Genomic DNA, 15865 nt, shown 5'->3' with positions numbered 1-15865 from the left:
GACTTTCACTTATATAAATATATATATATATACACATATATATATATACACATATATATATATATACAGATCATAATTATAACAGAAGTAATTCTATCCAACACACTTTTTTCTGCATTAAATGATATAAAGATTAGTGAACAATTAGGCTAAAAGTGAATCTAGTGTGAAAGGTTAATTGGTTTTAGAAAGTAAGAATTCAGGGTTGATCAAATTCTTTTGTCAGACTACAAGGAAGGGAATTGTCAAAAAACAAAAACAAAAAACAGACAAAAGCAAGAGCTATTTTCAGGGATGATCCACTTTCTAGTCATCAAACACTGTGCAAAAGCAAGATCTGAAAAGACATCACTTAACCCGAAAATAAGTTGCGCTACCTCCGAATTTATTTATGACCTGTTTGAAATTCCACTATGTTTGTATGATTCAAGAATCATGTTTATTAGAACAAGTACTGTTACTTACAGAAATTTATCAAACAAATTCAGCAGTAAGTTTTAAAACCTGTTAATGTGGGGCTTCCCTGGTGGTCTACGGGTTAAGACTTTGCCTCGCCATGCTAGGGGCTGGGGTTTGAACCCTGGTCAGGGAGTTAAGATCCCACATGCCTCAGGGCCAAAACCCCAAAATATATAAAACAAGCAATATTGTAACAAATTCAGTAAAGACTTTCAAAAAAACTGTTAATGTGAAGATTCTCACTATATTCTTTCACGAGATAGCAAGAAATATAAATGTATTTTCAACAATAAAAAAAGGAACTCACAGTATGTCAATTATATGCAGATATATAACATTCATTATTAAGATAGTAAGAAAGATGAAAAACATGCATATTTGCAAGGGCATTTATATAAAACTATAAAAATATGTTTACATAAGAACAAAGGCTAAAAAATTAAATAGATTTGTAAAATACACTTCTACCAATTTTTGAAAAAATATTATAGCTATACTAAGGAAAAAGATCTAATACTTATATTTACATAATCTGTACTTGCTATGAGATTCATCAATGTCTCTCAGTCAAAAGCAATCTGAAGCACACTTAAAAGTTTCTAAAATCAATTTCTGGTAAATACCTTTCTAATTAAGACAACCCTGGATTAGTAAAGAGAGTAAACTAAGCATAACTTCACCATTTCTTGATAACTTGATGCCACCGATGGTTGTACTGCATTCCCTAACTCAAAGATGACCACAGCCAGGGCTGCAGAGAGGAATGTGTGTCCTTCCTAGGCACTGAATGAATCAAGGAACTGTTACTGATTGATTCCAGGTAATGTTTTCTCTTTTGCCTTTGAGAGGCAGTGATGCAGAAGGGTTACAAGTACACGTGCTGGATTCATGCCCGGATTTGACACTGAGTTCCATCATTTATGTACTTGAATTTGCATGCCAATGGTGTTACACAGTAAACTAGTATTTACTGTGCATTTACACAGCATACTAGTATTTACTAGTATTTAGTATAGGATCTTGTGCCTTAGCCATTTTAAGCCTGAGGTTTCTCATCTATAAAATAAGCCAATGAGAGCACTTATTTCACAGAGTTGTTACAAGGATAGAAAAGATACTTTGTGCTTGACAAGTACTTGCTGGTGGTAAGTAGTAAATAAATGCCAGCTAATATTAGCCTCTCTCTGCTGGTCATCCTAAGGCACCATCAAGTTTGCTTTTCACCATCACCAAAAACTATTTCTAATTTTCATCTGCATCCACTGTTCCCTCAGCCCTGAGGCATCACTCAGGGGTTAGGTTTCCCAAGCTTAGTTAGATAACCATCTGTACCAGTCCTGTCCTCAAGGATTCCTTATGTCCTCAAAACATAACGTGGACCACAAATGCAAGCCGCATAGGTCATTTAAAATTTTCCAGTAGTCACATTTAAAGAGCAAAACAGAACACAAGATATCAATTTTAATAACAGATTGTATTCAACTCAGTAGATCTGAAAATTATTTCAAGAAGTAATCAATTTTTTTAAATTACAATGAAATACGTAACATTGTTTTCTGTTGTTGTTGTACTAATTCTGCAATAATCTGGCGTGTACTTAACACAGCACATCGCAACTCAAACTAGTCACATTTCAAATGCCATCTGGTCTCATGTGCCTAGTGGCTACCTGAATGGTTGCTGAGTCTTTTAAAGATTAAGACCTCAGAAAAACATCCCCACCTTCAAAAACATCAAAATACATTTATTAAACAAATGGATGAAAGGAAAGAAAGAGGAAGGCGGGAAGAACAGATGTCCCTGACCTCCTAGGGTTGCAGTTCAGAACTTGGGCTGTGGAATGAGCTCAAATCCACTTCTTCCACTTGGTAGTTGTGATTCGTTAGCTAATAACCTCTTTTATATGTCTCAAAGATAAACTATAGATAAAAATAACTTCTCTTTCATAAGATTGTTATGAATTGAAAGGTTGTAGAGGAAAAGGGGTTTCCACACAGAAAGTTCCACTTCGTAAAAGGTCAGGAATAAAAGTGGGGAAAACTGAAGGAAATAATGAGCAAATTAGCTAGAGATAATAAAAAGGCCATGGAAGAGAAAAACTGGTCATGTGATAGTCACAGCATCTGTGTTAAAAGCCCAGTTACACAAAACAACTGCCACACTGGCAGCTATTAATAAAATAATTGCAGTGACATTTCTACAGCCCTCAACGGTTTATACCTCCTAAGCCAGACTGCTTTCTTTAGGCAAAATGATAAGGGCTGGGAGTGGGGGAAATGGCTGGCTGCCAAAATTTAGAGAATCAAGATTTTTTGGTAGTGTATATATTAATCACAGCTTCTGGCCTCTACTAGACGGATTAGTAAAGATACCTGGATCTTTCTTTGAAGGGTGAGGTTGCTGTAGTGCCTCAAATCCAATTGGCACGTTACTCTTCTTTATGTATTACAAATACATAAAATTAGATGTTTACTATTCCTACAACTTTCCTTGAAAGTTGGTTTGCAAATAAAGTCTTGATATTTTATTTTAAACTTGCTCTTGTTCTGTGCCTCTCCCCCGATTGCCACTCCCCGCACCAAAATTCAACTAATAAAAAGTATAAAGTTAGCCTAGTCTGCTTACAAAGACTTTTAATGTTTATTTATTTGTGTTAATAATCTAAGTCATTATACTCTCTAATTTAGACATGGGGTTTCTTAAAGACAACAAACAAGCCTTCTCTATTACAGCCACCTTCTAAACTGAGATTTTCCTAGAAAGTATTTTATATAATATTTATGTCCCTTGAGATTACGTGTTCCATAAAATTGACTTTAAAAAAAGTCCTTAAATAAATTCAACCTATTTTTTGTTTACTGCAAGACTTCTTGGAGTCTTTAATATGCTCATGTACACAGATTTCAAGCTGCTGTGAGTGAGTGAGTGACAGTCGCTCAGATGTGTCTGACTCTTTGTGACCCCATGGATTGTAGCCTGCCATGCCCCTTTGTCCATGGAATTCTCTAGCCAAGAATACAGGAGTGGGTTGCCATTTCCTTCTCCAGTAGCTTCTCAGCAGCTTCCTTCTCAAGCTGCTATGCTGAGCCACTATTACCATTCTGTCACAAACGAGAAAAATGATAAGTGAATCAAGAGAATCAAACAGCAGGAAGATAGCCTAAGTAACTCATGGAAATAGACATCTATACGGACCTTTACACCGAGTTTCCAGCTTGACAGGCTGTACTCTGCAGCTCTCCCTTTTATCATCCCTGATACATACACAGTGATTAACCTATCTGTGTGCTGTGCTCAGTCACTTCCGTCGTGTCTAACTCCTTGCAACTCTATGGACTGTAGCCCCACCAGGCTCCTCTGTCCATGGGATTTTCCAGGCAAGAATACTGGAGCTGTCATGACAGCAGTGGGTTGTCATGCTCTCATCCAGGAGATCTTCCCGACCCAGGGATCGAACCCATGTCTCCTGCATTGGAGGCAGATTTTTTACCACTGAGCCACCAGGGAAGCCCCAGTTAACCTATCAGAGTCCTCCTCATGAAGGCAATGTATTACAAAAGAAGGAAGGGAGGGAAGAAGACAGAAGCAAGGAGAAAGGACGGGAATAGGTACAAAGAGAAGAGGGAGGAAATTTCTTCTCATGATGTAGTAAGTATAAACATCACATCATACTCACAGGCAAAGTTTAAATGCCTAAACGCATGCCTAAGGATGAAGCTACATCAAACATTCACTTGTACCAAACCCACCCCTTGGAAAATAAGCCTCATTTTCAAAACAACCAAACAGCTGCTCAGCTGAAACACAGCACAAATCATCCTTCCCAGCCTTTATTTTTAGACGCCTCTTAAGTAAAACAATAATTTTCTAGAGAATATAATTAAAACTGGTAGGTGTCATTTCATTATTTTAGAGTTTTATTATAATTCATTTCACATCAGTCACACTGTTTGCCCCTCATAAATCACATAATTATATAATATTCCATAACAAATTCCTTTGAATAAAAGAATCTGTATGAACGTTTAAAAATGTACAGACTTTAAAACAGCACAATCCACCCAGAATGTTAGTATGCTGCTGCTGCTGCTGCTGCTGCTAAGTCGCTTCAGTCGTGTCCGACTCTGTGCGACCCCACAGACGGCAGCTCACTAGGCTCCTCCATCCCTGGGATTCTCCAGGCAAGAATACTAGAGTGGGTTGCCATTAAACAGAGGGAGTCTAAAAGCCCATTTTTCAAATGATAATTTGGAGACGTGTGTATGTCTTAAAAAAGAAAAAAGTGTACCTCTGTCATGTAAAGCACAGTTTACAAAATGTCTAATGAAAAAGAATATGCTTAATAGATCATAGGATTTCATTGGCAGAAACGAATGCTAATTGCCTGCTGGAGTCTTTAATGAAACCTAATTGCTGGCTTGAGCTGTCACCACTGACCCTGGTAACAGACCAGTACACCCTTCATAAACCTAATACAGCATAATCCTCCTTCATTATGGTTATTATAGCTCTGCAGTGGGACATGTCTGCCGCAGAAATAAACTCTGCTGCCTCTCCTCTACAAGGGTGTGTTGCTGCTCTATCCCAGAGCAAGTAGCATTGATGGCAGAAGTCTCCCTCACAACAAGCGGTACCACTTCACAGCCCAGATGTACTTCCACACCTAGACTCCCACAGACTCTCAGACACTGCTACAGAAAGCATCAGCACAGTCCATGACCGTGGAGGGAAAGGACTAAACAATAAGAACAAGCCAAAACAATTACACTATCCCCTGTCACCATCAGGTAAATGGGAAAAGCAGAAGAAATAATGTCTAAAACTAATCATGGGTTTGACTGAAGAAATCCATGTATAAATGGATCCCTGGGTTGGGAAGATCCCCTGGATGAGAGCATGACAACCCACTACTGTCACGACAGCTCCAGTATTCTTGCCTGGAGAATCCCATGGACAGAGGAGCCTGGCAAGCTGCAGTCCACAGGGTTGCAAAGAGTCAGACACAACTGAAGTGACTTATCACACACATGTATAAATCAATTCAGTCTACAGTCTACATTTCTGATACTGAATCCACAAGATATTCTTTCCTTCAATTTGCTTTGAAGTTTTTTTGGACATGCTTTAAAAAAAAATTACTTCCAATTAAAAACCCTAATCTTACATCTATGACTCAAAAATTCCAAGCACTTATTGAATATCTACTTTGCAGCGGGTACCAAGAACCCAAAGATAAATAAATCAACAAAACATGTCCCCTAAGAGCTCAAAACTGTGGGGAGGTAGATGAACAAACAGCTACAATTTAATGTGATGCGTATCAGTAAAGAATGAGGAGACCAAAAGAAGACCGACCAGGTGACAATGAACTCTTCCAAATGGTAAAAAAGGAATGTCAGAGAACATCTAAGGAGATACAGAACAGAAGAAATTAGTATGTGACCAGATGGGAAAAGGAATCCATGGAAGAGTAACAGTGGACATAAGTCAAAGCCACAATGTTTCAACCCTGAGAAATGTTTCCAGCCCAGGCTAGCAGTTAGGTTAGGTGGAAACAAGAGCTATACATGCAGAGCCCAGAAGGCTCAGCTAAGTCTGCACTTGACCTTGGGCAGCTTTGTGTATTGTTAAAATTAAGTACGTTAGACACACAAGAGGACATAGTAAACATACATGTTCCCACCATTCAGCTTAGGGAATAAAAGAACACTACACTTCTCCCCTCACCTTCAGAACCACCTCGTCCCCTGTATTTGGGGTTCATTGTCTTTCTGGTATTTCTTTACCCGGTTAACCCTTGAATGTGATCTGAACTACATGGGTCCACTTATACTTGGATCGTTTTCAATAGTAAGTACCTACAGTGCTACCTGATCTGCATTTGTTGAATCCATGGATGTGGAACCACAGATATGGGGGTGGGGGGGCGGTACAGAAGTCTGTGTTACGTGAGAAGTTTCAAACGTGTAAAGGGTTGGTGCCCCCCCACCAATGCACACACTGTTCAAGGTCCAACTTCACTTTTATTACTGGTGTATGTATCTCTGAACAGTATCAAATGGCGAAATAGATTTCAAGCAAGAGAAGGAAAATTCAGACGTGTGTTTTTTTGTTTGTTTTTGGGGGGCTGCACCGCACAGCATGTGGGATCTTAGTTCCCAACCAAGGATGAAACCTGCACCCCCCCGACCCTCCATTCAGTGGAAGGGCAGTCTTACCCATTGGACCCCTAGGGAAGTCCCAGATGTGTTTAAAACAAGACTCTGAAGTGTAGAGGGTGGACTGGTCTCCGCACTGGCAGCAGCAAGACAGGTGATAAAGAGAGGTGGAGATAACTGTCTTTCCTGAAGGAACTGTTGTCATGGAGAGAAAAGGGGTAGCCTCAGAGGGGATCCCCAGGGCAAGCAGGAGGCAGACCCGAATGAACAGGTCCAGATGACCAGCAGCAGAAGAGAAGCAACCATCTGGGGCAGTCTGTGCCAGGGCGGAGGAGGGGCGTGGAGAGCAGTGAGGCCAGTGGCAGCTCCTGGGCAGCTGGCAGATCAAGAGAGGGATGAGACAGGTTAACCAGGACACAGAGCACAGAGAAGTCAATGCCGAGATGAAGTGGCAGATTGGAGACCTTCCTGGTGGTCCAGCAGCTAAGACGCCACGTTCCCAACACAGACAGCCCAGGGGGAGCCCAGGTTCAATCCCCGGCCAGGGAACTAGATCCCACCTGAGGCAACTAAGACCTGATAGAGCCAAATAAAGAACACGTTTGTTTTTTTTTAAAGTGGCAGAGGGGCCCGGTTGGGCGGTGGGGGGGTGAGATCAGGAAGGTTGTCCAGGGGAGTGGTGTTTACGGTGGACCTTTGAGGATGCTTTTGACAGGTTAGGATGGCTGAACTCTAGGATTCCTGGGACCTGCTCAGGAAACAGCTGCAGCGTGGCAGAACCCTGGGGAATAGCATGACATAAAGCTGAAGAAATCAGAGGAACATTATGGTGGGGGGGGGGGGGCAGGGGGAGGTGTTATTCATGGAAAACCTTAAAGGATCAAGCTCAAGGATATATAGTATGTACATGTAATTCATAACAAACTCACTTTCATGACTATGAAATCTGTCTTAATTCCTTTTACTTGAGAACTGAAATAATGACTAAAGCCCATCTCATGATTCGGGGGATAACATCAGTGATATCAGTGCTGCTTATTACATGGTTCTATATGTAGAACCCAGGTGGCTCAGTGGTAAAGAATCTACCTGCCAAGCAGGAGACACGGGTTTGATCCCTGGGTTGGGAAGATCCCCTGAAGAAGGAAATGGCAACCCACTCCAGTATTCCTGTCTGGGAAATCCCATGGACAGAGGAGCCTAGCGGGCTACAGTCCATGGGGGTTGCAAAGAGTTGGACATGACTGAGCAGCTAAGCAACACCACCACGTCGAACAGGATATCTTGGTTAAGGACAGGTTGGTATCCACTATGACAATGTCATGGAGGGTTTCACTCTTTTCCATTTTAAAGACTAGTAACTCAGAGGTTGAATAATGAGTGATTTGCCTTTTCCTCATGAATATAAGGAACTAAAGAAAATAATGCACAGAAATGAAATTAAACATATTCTAATCAATACTACATGTAAACTTGTGAAAACAATTTTGTCTTATGCCTTAAGTCCCAAATGTCCCTACTTACTAATTTTTGTGTGATATTCACACTCCCTTGATCTGCAAGGTTTCCTAGGTTTGAAAAATTGAGAAAGAAAATAACTACATGTTTGAAAGTAACCAAGTAAAACAAAACAATAATACGAGCCAGAGTCTCAGTAGCTTGAGAAAACAGCTCAGGGATGTGATTCGCCTCCTCAAATGAACAAATAAGATGTGTATCATAAACAGCACTGATATCTGTTTAACTCTGAAAATCACATACAGTCATTAACATGATATAATCTTCCCAGCGCACCACACCTCCTATTAAAGAATAAACAATAAATTCCACACCAAACTGGGCTCTAAACCTCCAGGTCAGCATTTCAGAAATGCATTCATTCATGGGTTCTTTACTCACTTCTTTATAAAAAGTCAACTCCACTTCATTCTCTGCATAACAGCAAGAGTAACAGTACCTACTTTACAGGGTTGTTCAAAGACATAATAGAAAGTGCTAAGAACACTGGGATAGGGTCAGCAGCAGTAAAGGTAAGCCGTGGCTCTTTCTAGCCAACCTCCACATAGGGCAGAGATTCTGAACCAAATAAGACGTGAATCCTGCCAGGAGAAGCTTATAACTTAGTAGAGGAGACAGGAAGGTAAACATAAATAATATGGTGAGACAGAAATGACCGATAGAGCTAACTGCAAAGCGTTCTGGAACTTTAAAGAAAGGAATGCCTAACTGGCGGTGGGAAGGAGTATCAGGGCAGGGAAAGCTTTAGCTGAAGGTGCAGGGGCTAAGCAGGCAGCCAAGGGGAACAGGTCAGTCTGGGTCGGAATGTGAGGAATAAAGGAGAGGGGATTACACATCACCCGTAGGGTCTTAGGGCCCTCGCATTTAGAGACAAGAAGAACGGCAGATGGGAATGCGAAGGTAGTCAGGGTAAGGAAGCCTTATCATACAGGTACTAAGAAGCACAGTAAGAATTTAAATACTATAAAAGGTTTGTGTTTTAAAAAGCTCTTTAAGAGAACAGATGAAGAGAATGTAAAAGGCAGCCTTTGAAGCTCTTGAACAATCCCAAGAGGCAGCGGTGTTGGAGGGAAAGGAACAAATCAAGGATACTTTAGAGACACAAACTCAAAGGATCTAAGGACTAATTGGGTTTGTTATGGCGGGTTGAGGGGCGGGGGCGGGGGCGCTGGGTGCTAACAAAGAGTGACATGTTGTAGAGAACTCCAAGTGCCTGGCTTCAGCAGCTAACTCAGTTCATGTCAGTAAGACAGGAAATACAGAGGCAGCAGCTTTTGTGGCAAGAAACTAATGAGTTCAATTTGAGACAGGTAGAATTGGGCGTGTATAGCGGATAAGCAGACAGAGAGAAGTGCCAGATAAACGAAACTGTTTAGAACTGAGCGGTGGGGTCAGATGGGAGAGGGCAGCAAGCAAATCCATTAAAATGGAGGCATCTAATTTATGCTCTCCATGGGCCTAGCTAGGAATAAGTTACCATTAAGTGACTCCCAGCCTCTCCAGAGCTCCAAAACTACCAGAACCAGAATCATTCAAACCACTGCAGTGAAAAACTTAAGTGACTACCAAGCAAGGCTGACAAGGACGGATGGACCAAAATGGCTCAGCCATTCTCGAAATGCTGGACCAAGGACCAGGAGTATTAACATCACCTGAGAGTGTCTTAAGAATGCAAATTCTCAATGCCCATCCCAGACCTACAGAATCAGAAGCTCGGGTGGGCATGGGGGATAATACCAGCAAACAGTGTTTAATGAGCCCTCCAGGTGATTCTGAGGCTCTCCGCCGCCTTAGCTAATGTCCCAATTACCTGAAGGGAATGGAGTATGAAAGAAAGAAATCCTGGGAGACAGATTCCCAAAGACCTGAGGAACCCAAAGACCTGAGGAAATTAAGTGTTGGAAAAGGATACACTTTACACAAAGACAAACATCAGGAACTTTTGCAAGTTTTCAACAATGAAGCTGAAGGAGATCAAGTCAGCAGCCCTCACGGTAAAGCTCCCCAATTTAGGAATATGGGTCAGTACTAAAATCTCAAACATCACAAATGTGAAGGGGATGCTCAGCTTCACAGAGGATGTCATGCCACACTTTTCCTCCTTTTCTCACCAGTCACCTCCCAGTTGACCAGCATCAAGCACTGATGGGATGGCCACCTAGGGTTTACAGGACCTCTGGAAATGCAACAGACTTCTGGGTCAAGCTAACTGACCAGGCTCAGGATGAAATCCTTGAGCTGAGCCTAATGGAGTCCGCTCAGGAACTAAGCCAAATCAGCCACATACCAGACTTTACATGCAAGCTTGATTCAAGCCTGGCCACAATGTGTTTTTTTCCCCAGTAGCAAGGACCATAAAACAAGTCCAGCAAAAGCTTGAGTGAAGAGTGAAACAAAACCAAGCCAAGGCATATGGAACCAACAGGAAAAAGGGAAAGGAAATTGAAACAATGTTCATATGCCATTTATAATCCAACTTGGACACAGAACCACTCCTATCCCACAAAAAGGTACTTAGTCACTTACCTTTTACCTCAGCTACTCTAAATCCTCATCCACAAGAATTGCATCATATCCTCTCATTCAAAATTATAAATAATTCAGAGATTATTTATTTTCAAAATCAGCATGCATGCAATACACAGCAAAGGCAATGGCTGGTCCTAGCAATGCGATTTCCTCTCTCTTTCCACTGCAAAAACCACCGCCTGATCTACATTTTCCTGAACTTTCTCCCTCTACTCTTCAAAGGGGTCTTCTTTCACTTGGGACCTGTTTGCAATCCTATATCATGTCGGATCCTCAATCAATTTTTGGCTCTAACAATCCATTCGGCTTCTGGAACAGTTACTAAACACCTGTCCTCCTGACGTTTCAGGAGTTGTTCTTTTCTTCTAACAGCCCCTCCTGCTGGGAGGTTGACATGAAGATCAGTGAGTTAATGTTTGCCAAATACTTCAGGCTTCTCGGATGAAAGGCAACATTAAAGTTCAAGCGACCTGAAGCTGGCAGGACCTGAGAGGCGCGTTGCAACTGACTCCTTAGACCTGAGCTTCAAAGAAGGAGAGCAAGGCTGCAGAGACTCATTTGTGCCAATCGGCTACCTTTTGCATTCTTGTTAAAGGCAGGCGGATTTATTCTAACATCATTTAATTCACTGGATTTCAACATTAGAAAGGCAAGGATCCTTGTATTAGCACTAGATTCTCATTATAGGAAGCAGTATCTGGAGGAAAGGATCCCTTTTGCTGCCCTTGTCTACATGACTTTCCCTCCCTAAACTAACCTACGGCCTGGTCCTGCAACTCACACCCTCCTTCTACATGAGGGGCTAGCAGCTGCCAGCCAACATGTTTGCTTTGAGCCAACAGACTGAAAAAAAAAAAAGGTCAAAGACAACGACTTATATGTATGTTGGCACACATGTGAGTTCAGGCTGCCGGGGAAAAAGTGACACACAAAGAGCACATTCATGGCCACATATAACTCCTGGAACATATAAATAGCCATCCTTGACCCAACACCTACTCAGTGTGAGAGAGGCCCCGCTAGCACAGGGGCACAGGGCATTACGCACAATTCCCCACAAGTATCCTGGCATACTAACAACTACCGCCCCCACCTTAGAAATGAAGGAATGGAGACTCGGAAGGGCTGCAAAGTTCAGTCAACATCACAGCTAACAGACGGCAGAGCCGGGACACAAACTGAGCTATATCTCGAACTCCCAACCCTGGGTCTCCGGCTCCAGCACACCAACAGGCCAGAAAAGCTGCTGAATTTGCTACACACACCCCTTGAACCATTCAATAAGCCCTCCCTGGGGCTCAGGCGGGGGGAAGGGTAAATTAAATCAGTAAGGGGAGACCACAGAATCTTATTTTAGACATCAATTTTAACCTCTTCTCCACCAAAACGTGCTTGTTTTCCCTCATTCTTTTTCAAGCAGCACAGCAGCAATAATTGAATTGGCTAAAGATTTCATCTTATCTCTTTCCCCTGCCTTATCGCTAACAAGGCACACTGCACTGAGGCTTAGAATGAGTTCAAAAAATGCACAGCATCTGGTGACTGAAGAAGTCCGAATGCAGGATTGCAGGTGACAAAGGATAAGAATACGGAACCCAGGTGGGGGACAAGGTGCAATCCAAGGGTATATGTTCGCATCCCTGAAGCCCAAAACAGAAACCCTTAATAAGGAGGGAAGGCACTAGGGGGGAAAGTTCTCATAGTTGTCAACTTCTGGTTCATCCATTCAGGACAAGTAAGAATTCTCCCAAACATCCTAATCTTTCTTTGATTTTTTTAAGGTTCCTCCACATGAAAATAGTCTAAATGCTCTTTCCATTATAGCTGTCTGTTCCACAAGGTCCACACAAACCTGAATATCTAAAGTGTTAATAGTAACAAGTATATGTTTAAGCCAATGATGGAGGATGGACCGGTACCTGGGAATAGCAAGAGTTTCTCTTGAGCCGTTTCTCTCATGAAGGTCCTATACCTTCAGGAAAGCCATTGTCCAGGGGCTGTTCTTGAGATAAAGAAAGGTGTGTTTTTGTTTTTTTCTTTTTTTTTGGGGGGGGGGCGGTTGGGGGAGGTTGAGGCAACTTCCTACCCAGCACTGTAGGAAGTCAGTGTGCTCTTTACACTGGCATGTACTGGTGTGAGGTCACCGAGAGCTGGACTTCCGCCACCTCGGCCAGGACACAGCCACTATGCATAATACTACACCGCCACTTCAGCCCAGTGAAGAGGCACCCTTGAGCGGCAAACCACGCATAGGAGGCTCCTGCGCTATAAAAAGCTTTCTAGGCAGGATCTGCTGAATCCTGGACCAGGAGGCGACAACAATCTGCTAGAAGGCGTTCAGCTTTTCATAAAGTTTCAGAGGAAGGAAAAGCCATTCCTCCAACGGTGCTGATGCCGTGATGACGTGGGAAAGTGGAGAATACTACAACACAGTGAGACACAAACTCACTCTGCACAGCACAGACGCCCAGTCAGATTAGGCGAAAGGGCATCTGTGCTCTCCAGCTTCCACTCGTTAAGGCTATCATTCCCAAGGCACATGCTTTTAACGCCATCACCAAAAGATAAGGCGACTTCAATGCAAGGTTCTGTAAGCTGCGGTATTATCACCTATTGCTGTCAGGTGGCCCTTTGAAAGGGAATCAGTACCATTCTGCTGAAACCAGGCATGAGCATGAGCCAATTAGTGTCAATGAAAATACAGATGGTCCCCCAACCACTGCTTGTTGCAGATCCAGCATCAGGCATCTAAAGAGAGGGATGTGTGCGCCACTGGAAGTTACTTGGTTCCTAAGTGCTTCCAGTTTAATATCTGATATTTTAATAAATAAAAAGCTGTCCTGGCTACACTGAACCAACCAAGCCATAAATCCCCCTTCAGTCCCCAGCTCTCTACTAGGTATGATCTTGCACCCGTATTTTGGATGACTCTTACTTTGCACAAGTTCTTTCCTCCCCCCTAATCGGTCCTCTAGGCGAGCAGCACCTCAACTCTCCAGACTCAGCGCACACCTGGCCCCCTCTCCTCTGGACCGAGCCTTCCCAGGCCCTCTCACTACACTCTACTTGCAGGTCAGCCAGTGGGTTTGCTCCGGCAGGCTGCAGTAACATCCTGTGTTAGCATCTTTGTATCCCCAGTTCCTAGCCCAGGGGGAGAAACTGCCATACTAGGTTTGTTGAATGAATGGGCCAAGGAACTAACCCACTTGAAGAAATTCACACGTTGGTGGAAACCCTGTAACCCATCCACAGCCGGTCTGGAAATTCCTCACCTTCACAAAGACCCTGCAACAGCCAGCCCCTGGACGGACTGAAGGCCAAAGCCCACAATCGGCCTTAAGCTGTAGGGAGGGGTGGGGTAGGGGTGGACCTGGAGGAAGTGGGAAGGAAAGTGGGGGTCGGGGCAGCGCTCCCTCACTGCTCCTCAAAAAGGTGAAAAACCCCTTCAGAGCGTTAAAAGCCCAGAAGTAGGGGTCATGCCAGGAGAAAGGGGAGACGGTGTCTGAACACCACCCTTGGAACTTGTTAATACTCAGAACTTGGGGCGTTCGAGGTGGAGACCTGCTCTGAAATCAGGGGGCCAGAGGGTCTCCCTGTGAGTCGGCTGACCACCCAAGTAGGGGCCAAGAAGCCCAGGAGTTTGGTGGCAAGGCTGTGGCCTAGTGGAAGGGCATGGAAATTTCTCCCTCTCAAGATCCTGTCTCCTAGGTAGTGGGGGGGACCGGGGGCGGGGGAGGGGTGTGGAACAGAGGAGGGTCGCGGCGGGGGACCCCCTCCAACTTGAGAGGCAGCGACGTCTTTGGCTTCCATCCTCCGGCCCCCGCCGTCTGCGTATCTCAGCTGCCCTCACTAGGCCCTCTGTGGTTTCCCAAAAGGAAACAGCAGTGGGGAGGAGGGGGCGAGAGTGTGAGTTTCACCGTCCACTCTGCAGACAGCGCACACCTTCCATCGTAACTCCAAGCCGTGCGCACTAGCGGGCGGCTCCCACCGCCACTTAACGAGTTCAGCTGCCCGGCCCCTCGCGCTGCGGCTGCCCTGCCCGGCGTCCCGGGCCGCCGATCCCAAGTCGGCGTGGCCAGCGTTTGCCCAAGTCATCGGCAAGGCGCCCGGAGCGCCCAGGGCGGCCCCCAACCTGGGGCCCGACTCCCCGCCCCAGACGCCGCTTACCTGCTTACATGGCCCTGTCGGAACCCCGGAGTCCCGCGCCGAAAGGCTGCCCTCCGCGGGCGGCGGAGCCCCAGGTCCCCCCAAGGAATTGATTCCAGTGGCTGGCGGAGGAGGGGCGGAGGGAAGGAGCCGGAGGAGGCGAAAGGGGAGGGAGGTTTCCGCTGCGATCCCGGCGCGAGAGTTGGTGCGGGGGCGCCCGGAGAAGGGGGGAAAGGAGAACCCCCCCGGCGCGGGGCTGTCCCGCCAGAGAGGGAGCCGGGACGGGGAGGCTGGCCGAGGTGGTAGGGGACGCGCCGCCAGGGGCCACGGAGTGGCGGCTGCTCGCCGAGGACCGGCGCCCGGAGGGCAGGCGGCGGAGCGAGCGCGAGCGCAGCAACCTGCCCCCGGACTGCGCCCGTCGCGCCCTCCCCGGGGTGAGAAAAGTTGGGACGAACTTTCAGGGGCCGGGAGAGCCAGAGCGGCAGGAAATGCGAGCGGCCGCGAGAGGAGGGAGGAAGGGGCCTGGCGAGTGGGAGGGGACGGAGCAGGCGCCGGCGGCCGCGGCTCCCCCACCCCCGGGCCCGGCTCGGCGGCGCGGGGGGGGGCCGCGGGGCGCGCGCCGGGGGCGGGGAGGAATGCGGCGGGGCGGGCGGGGGCGCAGGGGGGCGGCGCGGGAAGGGGAGCCCCGGCTCCCGAGCCCCGGGCGCGCGTCCTTGGGGACGTCACAGCGCTGGAATCCGAGGAATGCCGGGCTGCCGGAGCTCCATCTGCAGGCCCGGGAGAAGTGCACTTTTATAACTGTGGTGGCTTTGGGAGAAGGTTTTCAAAGGTGGAGGGCTGAGCAGGGAGGACGAGGTGAAACTTCCCTGGAGTAAGAGGCGAGGGGAGTGGGGAAAACGAAGGGACCACAGCAACCCCACCTAGCGCCTCTCCCGGGCGGGGCCCGAGGCGGGGGGCGGGAGTGGGGCAGGAAAAATCGCACCAAGAACTCCGCAACCTGCAGAGGCGGGGCCGCGGCGGGGCCTGGCCCACCCCGACCTACAGCGCCCCACCTT

General features: G+C 45.8%; 1 protein-coding gene across 1 annotated transcript in view; it reads right to left on the bottom strand.

Moving 5' to 3' along the window:
* Window positions 1-15393, bottom strand: part of PTPN14 (protein tyrosine phosphatase non-receptor type 14) — a 186664-nt gene extending 171271 nt beyond the window's left edge. Inside the window, exon 1 of the mRNA XM_069544951.1 lies at window positions 14832-15393. The gene's annotated coding sequence lies outside the window, so the exon portion shown is untranslated. The remainder of the gene's footprint in view (window positions 1-14831) is intronic.
* Window positions 15394-15865: the final 472 nt, after the last annotated feature.

The sequence above is a fragment of the Ovis canadensis genome, chromosome 12, assembly GCF_042477335.2.
Source record: "Ovis canadensis isolate MfBH-ARS-UI-01 breed Bighorn chromosome 12, ARS-UI_OviCan_v2, whole genome shotgun sequence".
NCBI lineage: Eukaryota > Metazoa > Chordata > Mammalia > Artiodactyla > Bovidae > Ovis > Ovis canadensis.
This window is presented reverse-complemented; position numbering and strand designations above follow the sequence as displayed.